The sequence below is a fragment of the Rutidosis leptorrhynchoides genome, chromosome 2, assembly GCF_046630445.1.
Source record: "Rutidosis leptorrhynchoides isolate AG116_Rl617_1_P2 chromosome 2, CSIRO_AGI_Rlap_v1, whole genome shotgun sequence".
Lineage (NCBI taxonomy): Eukaryota > Viridiplantae > Streptophyta > Magnoliopsida > Asterales > Asteraceae > Rutidosis > Rutidosis leptorrhynchoides.
The window spans coordinates 97808122-97815278 of NC_092334.1; the positions used below are offsets into that span (position 1 = coordinate 97808122).

Sequence of the window (7157 nt, forward strand, 5' to 3'; positions counted from 1 at the left end):
TATTTAATCCGAAGTAATCGTGATGTTGGGCTAAATACTAAAATTGGGTAATTGGGCTTTGTACCATAATTGGGGTTTGGACAAAAGAATGACATTTGTGGAAATTAGACTATGGGCTATTAATGGGCTTTATATTTGTTTAACTAAATGATAGTTTGTTAATTTTAATATAAAGATTACAATTGGACGTCCCTATAAATAACCATATACACTCGATCGGACACGATGGGCGAGATATTTATATGTACGAATAATCGTTCATTTAACCGGACACGGGAATGGATTAATAGTCACTAGAATTATTAAAACAGGGGTGAAATTATGTACAAGGACACTTGGCATAATTGTTAACAAAGTATTAAAACCTTGGGTTACACGCATTCGATAACCTGGTGTAATTATTAAACAAAGTATTAAAATCTTGTTACAGTTTAAGTCCCCAATTAGTTGGAATATTTGACTTCGGATATAAGGATAATTTGACTAGGACACTCGCACTTTAAATTTATGACCGATGGACTGTTATGGACAAAAACCAGACGGACATATTGAATAATCCAGGACAAACGACAATTAACCCTTGCGCATAAAACTAAAATCAACACGTCAAACATCATGATTACGGAAGTTTAAATAAGCATAATTCCTTTATTTTCATATTTAATTGCACTTCTAATTATTGCTTTTTTATTTATTGTTATTGTATTTAATTGCACTTTTAACTATCGTACTTTTTAATTATCGCAATTTTATTTTATCGCACTTTTATTAATCGCAATTTCATTATCCTTATTTACTTTACGCTTTAAATTTAGTCTTTTATTTATTTATTATTTTACATTAGGTTTTAACTGCGACTAAAGTTTTAAAATCTACAAACCGGTCATTAAACGGTAAAAACCCCCCTTTATTATAATAATATTACTTATATATATTTGTATTTTTATAAATTAAAACTAATATAGCGTTAAGCTTTGTTTAAAGATTTTCCCTGTGGAACGAACCGGACTTACTAAAAACTACACTACTGTATGATTAGGTACACTGCCTATAAGTGTTGTAGCAAGGTTTAAGTATATCCATTCTATAAATAAATAAATATCTTGTGTAAAATTGTATCGTATTTAATAGTATTTAGTTGTAAAAATAAAGCTATTTTATATACACCTCTGCGCACATCAATTATTTTTGGCGCCGCTGCCGGGGACCAATCTAGCTTAAAAGCCGGAAGCGCAACGCTATATAAAAAAAAAGATTTTTATTTTTAGTTTACTTTTATAAAAAAATACGCTTTTGTAAAAATACTTTTTAAAAATTCAAAAATATAAAAAGAAAAACAAAAATTTATATATTTTTAAGAGTTTGTTAAAATTTTTATAAAGTTTCTTTATTTTTATTTTAGTGTTAAAAAAATATAAGTTTTATTTAAATATTTCGTATTTATTTAATATATATATATATATATATATATATATATATATATATATATATATATATATATATATATATATATATATATATATATATATATATATAAATCTATTTTTAAGATTTTTATAAAATTATAAAGTATTTCTATTTTTATTTTAGTTTTTAAAACATAAGTTTTTATTTAATTTATATAAATATTTTATTTAATTATTAAAACAGAAAATATAAAAAAAAAATATAATAAAAACTGAACCTGTCAAATTTGAACCGGTACACGTTGAACCTGCAATCTCCGCGACTTGCGGGGGTTTTGAACTGGGTTCACCGTGACTCGCGGAGCCGCCCAGATAGGTCACACAGAAACGCTAAACTGCATTAAATACGGAGTAATTATTATTATTATTTTTTAATTATAACCCTAATTAGGTTAGTGTTTTAATTTAATTTTTAATTTAGTTTTTATTATTATTTTGTATTATTTAGTTTTAATTAGTTATTTAATTTATATAAACTTAATAGTTTTATAAAATAAATAATATAAAAATAATATTTTTATAAAAATTGTAATTTTTAAAACTTTTAGTTTATTTTTATATTTTGTTCCTTTTAATTGTTTTAGCGTAATATTTGTATTTTTCGCTCTCTTTTTTTTAGTTCTAAGTCATAGTTTTTGCCTTAGTTATTTTTATTTATAGATTTTTAGGCTTTGCCGTAAAATTCCTTAAGTGCTTTCTCTTTAGACTAAGATTTAGGTGCTTTAGAATTTTGCGACGCCATTTTTATATTTTAGTGCCTTTTTAAGATATTGCCATTTGGGATATAGTTTTACTTGTAAGCTTTAATATTTTTAGACGCAACTTTTAATTCTTAGTTTTTAGTTCTTTTTTTTAAGTTTCAACGCGCTACTTTCTTACTTTCATTTTTCGACGCCTTTTACCTATGTATCAATTATCACTCCAATTAGTAATCTCAATTTGTAATTTTAATTTTAAGTTAGTGATAGTAATAAGGTTGGGTTAGTCGAGTGTTTTTAAGTTTTATAAGTCACTCTTTTTCTTTCTTATTTTTCGACGCCTTTTATTTTTCAACCCTTTTCTTTTTTGACCTATTTCGACGCGCTCTTTCTTTTTCTTTCTTATTTCTATCCATTCTAGTTTTTAGGACTTAGAATTTTTTCTATTTCTTATCTAAAATTTCTTTAAATTACGAAAATTTATTTTAAGTGGTTAAATTGATAGACATCAAAATTTTCTGGTTCGTAGTAATAGTTGGATTTGTACGTGGACCGGGTTATTGGAGCCAAACAATACTCAATTATATTGAGACCAAACGAATCCTGCCCCTCTGCTGCATCTTTTGGCTATTCGAAACGTGGGCAAAATCAGAAAAGTCTATTAATTGGATAACTTATATAATTTTTCTTTCCTTTTAAAAACTAATAGGATATTCAGTGAATGCACCGAGCAAGACGTTCACCACCTTTTGTACGTTCACCACCTGTAACTAGATCAAGACATCTAGCAAATATTGTCGCCGTTGATTTTCCTTTAGAATCGTCATCCAGTCGACCAAGTACTCCAATTCAAATTTCCGATAATCCATTTTTTGAACCCAACCTCACAATTGAGAATCCGGAGAATATTCAGGGACGATTCATAGATCCTGAACCATTAATTTTTCCTCCGGAACCACCAATCATTCAAACAGAGATTGTTGAGGAACAAACCATTAAATCAGAATCCTCTAGTGATTCAGATTCAACAAATTCAATTATGGAGAATCTGGAACCTCTAAGTATGGAAGACCGAATGCGAGCTAAACGCACTAGCCAAGGTCACGCAATTACTCATCCAGACATTAATGCGCCAGATAATGAAATCAAAGGACAAATTCTACACATGGTAACAAATCAATGCCAATTTAGTGGTGCGCCGAAGGAAGATCCAAATGAACACCTTCGTACCTTTAATAGGATCTGCACACTATTTAAAATAAGAGAAGTGGAGTATGAACATATATATCTCATGTTATTTCCCTGGACTTTAAAGGGAGAAGCCAAAGATTGGTTGGAATCGTTACCCGAAGGGGCGATTGATACATGGGACGTTTTAGTTGAAAATTTTCTTAAACAATTCTTTCCGGCATCTAAAGCCGTAAGACTTCAAGGAGAAATTGTTATGTTTACACAGAAGCCAAATGAAACTCTATATGAGGCATGGACCAGATTTGGAAAGTTATTGAGAGGATGTCCGCAACATGGTTTAGACACCTGTCAAATAGTACAAATATTCTACCAAGGATGCGACATCACTACAAGGAAAGACATGGATATAGCAGCTGGTGGTTCTATTATGAAGAAAACCGAAACTGATGCTTACAAAATTATTGATAACACTGCTTCCCACTCACATGAGTGGCACCAAAAAAAAGATATCGTTAGATCATCTAAAGCAGCTAGAGCCGATTCTAGCCATGACTTAGATTCCATTTCCGCAAAGATAGATGCTGTCGAGAGACGAATGGAAAAGATGACTAAATATATACACTCAATACGAATTAGTTGTGAGCAGTGTGGAGGACCACATTTGACAAAAGATTGTCTCAGTATTGAACTAACAATGGAACAAAGAGAGAATATTTCATACATAAACCAAAGGCCTGGAAATAATTATCAGAATAATTATCAACCGCCAAGACCGATTTACAATCAAAACCAAAATTATAATCGAAATATTCTATACAACAACCAACAAGGTCCAAGTAATCAACAAGTATCCAACAATACTTACAACTAGCAAAGACCTAATTTTCAAAACAAACCACCACAAACCGATGATAAAAAGCCGAATTTAGAAGATATGATGACGAAGCTAGTTGAAACTCAAACGCAGTTTTTCACATCTCAGAAACAAACTAATGAACAAAATGCTCAAGCATCTAGAAATCAACAAGCTTCTATTCAAATTTGGAACAAGAAGTAAGTAACCTAGCAAGGTTAATAGGTGAAAGAAAACCGGGAAGTTTACCTAGTGATACAAATGCTAACCCCCGGAATGAAACAGCTAAAGCCATTATCACAAGAAGTGGTACAACACTTAAACCACCTGAAATACCTGTAATTTCTGATGAAGCTATTTCTACTCCACAAGAACCACAACCTGAACAAGATAAGGAAAAAGAACCGATAGTTGAAAAGGTTAATGAAGATAACACAGTTAAGGCTAAACCTTATGTTAAACCATACCAACCACCACTTCCTTACCCGAGTAAAATGAAGAAAGAGAAACTTGAAGCCGAGCAATCCAAATTCTTGGATATGTTTAAACAGATAAATGTAAATCTTCCTTTCATTGATGTAATTTCAGGAATGCCTAGATATGCTAAATTCTTGAAAGATCTAATCTCAAATAGAAAGAAAATGGAAGAACTCTCAGCTGTTACTATGAATGCTAATTGTTCAGCAGTGCTGTTGAATAAGATACCAGAAAAACTATCCGATCCAAGAAGTTTCACAATTCCATGTTTTTTGGGTAGTCTTAGTTCTATAGAAGCATTGGCAGATTTAGGTGCTAGTATAAATTTAATGCCGTATTCACTATACACTAAACTAGACCTTGGAGAATTGAAACCAACAAGAATAAGCATACAACTAGCCGATCGATCAATAAAATATCCTAGAGGGATAATGGAGAACATGCTAGTTAAAGTTGGTACTTTAGTATTTCCAGTAGATTTTGTTGTTCTGAACATGGAAGAAGATTCTCAAGTTCCTCTCATATTAGGAAGACCATTCTTAAACACGGCTAAAGCAATGATAGACGTGTTTGGTAAGAAACTGACCCTAAGTATAGAGGACGAGAGTGTTACCTTTTCAGTTGATAGAGCAATGCAACAACCGCAATCTGCAGATGATACATGTTATTATATTCAAACTATAGAATCGCATGCAGAATTGTTAGAAGAATTTTCAGAATTACAAGGAACAGGAGAATGTTCTTTAGGAGAAGGAACTGAACCAATTGATGAAATTGAAATGTTAGCTACACTAATGGCTAATGGATATGAACCAACAACAGAAGAAATTCAAATGCTAAAAGAAGAAGACAGATATCGATATAAATCATCGATAGAAGAACCACCAACATTAGAGTTAAAGCCACTTTCAAACCATTTGGAATATGCTTATTTACATGGTGAATCTGAATTACATGTAATAATATTGTCTTCTCTTACTGAAAATGAGAAATTACAACTCATTTCTGTGTTAAAAGCTCATAAACCAGCCATTGCATGGAAGATTCATGATATTAAAGGAATAAGTCCTTCATATTGCACACATAAAATCCTTACGGAAGAAGGTCATAAAACGTATGTGCAACGCCAACGAAGACTAAATCCTAATATGAAAGATGTTGTTAAGAAAGAAATTATTAAACTGCTTGATGCAGGTTTAATTTATCCAATTTCTGATAGTCCATGGGTAAGCCCAGTTCAATGCGTACCTAAGAAGGGTGGCATGACTGTCATCACAAATGAGAAAAATGAGCTTATTCCTACTAGGACTGTAACAGGATGGCGTGTGTGTATTGATTATAGAAAATTAAATGACGCCACCAGAAAAGATCACTTTTCCTTACCTTTCATTGATCAAATGTTGGAAAGATTTGCAGAAAATAGTTACTATTGTTTTATTGATGGTTTTTCCGGATATTTTCAAATTCCAATAGCACTCGAGGACCAAGAAAAAACCACATTCACGTGCCCTTATGGTACTTTTGCTTACAAACGCATGCCATTTGGACTTTGCAACGCCCCTGCAACCTTTCAAAGGTGCATGATGGCGATTTTTCACTACATGATAGAAGAATGCATGGGAGTTTTCATGTATGACTTTTCAGTTTTCGGTGATACATTTGAAACATGTCTAGCTAATCTTGAACGAATGCTCATTAGATGCGAACAATCAAATCTAGTTCTTAATTGGGAGAAATGCCATTTCATGATTAAAGAAGGCATCGTTCTTGGTCATAAAATTTCAAAGGAAGGAATTGAAGTGGATAGAGCTAAAGTAGATGTAATTGCTAAACTTCCACATCCCACCAATGTTAGAGGAGTTAGGAGTTTTCTAGGGCATGCCAGTTTTTACCGACGTTTCATTAAAGATTTTTCTAAAATTGCCACTCCTATGAATAAACTCGTAGAAAAGGATGCTCCATTCATCTTTTCAGATAAATGTATCAAATCTTTTAATATTCTTAAAGAGAAACTCACTAATGCGCCGATCATAATAACTCCAAATTGGAATTTACCGTTTGAACTAATGTGCGATGCAAGTGATTTTGCAATGGGAGCCGTTTTAGGACAAAGGATTGAAAAACGATTTCAACCTATATATTATGCTAGTAAGACGTTACAAGGAGCACAAACAAATTACACAACTACTGAAAAAGAACTCCTTGCTATTGTCTTTGCTTTTGACAAATTTCGATCATATCTCGTTCTAGCTAAAACGGTGGTCTATACCGACCATTCTGCTCTTAGATACCTATTTTCGAAACAAGATGCCAAATCAAGATTAATCCGTTGGATCTTACTCTTACAAGAGTTTGATATTGAAATTCGAGATAAAAAAGGAGCAGAAAATCTCGCAGCCGATCATCTTTCTCGTCTTGAAAATCCTGAATTAGAAGTTCTAAATGAATCGACCATACAAGACAACTTTTCTG

The 7157-nt window shown here is 31.9% G+C and overlaps 1 non-coding gene across 1 annotated transcript; it reads right to left on the reverse strand.

Annotated features, from left to right (window-relative positions):
- Window positions 1–3587: 3587 nt before the first annotated feature.
- LOC139895241 (small nucleolar RNA R71) lies at window positions 3588–3694 on the reverse strand. The gene has a single exon (XR_011775702.1). It is a non-coding gene; the product is annotated as a small nucleolar RNA R71 (small nucleolar RNA).
- Window positions 3695–7157: the final 3463 nt, after the last annotated feature.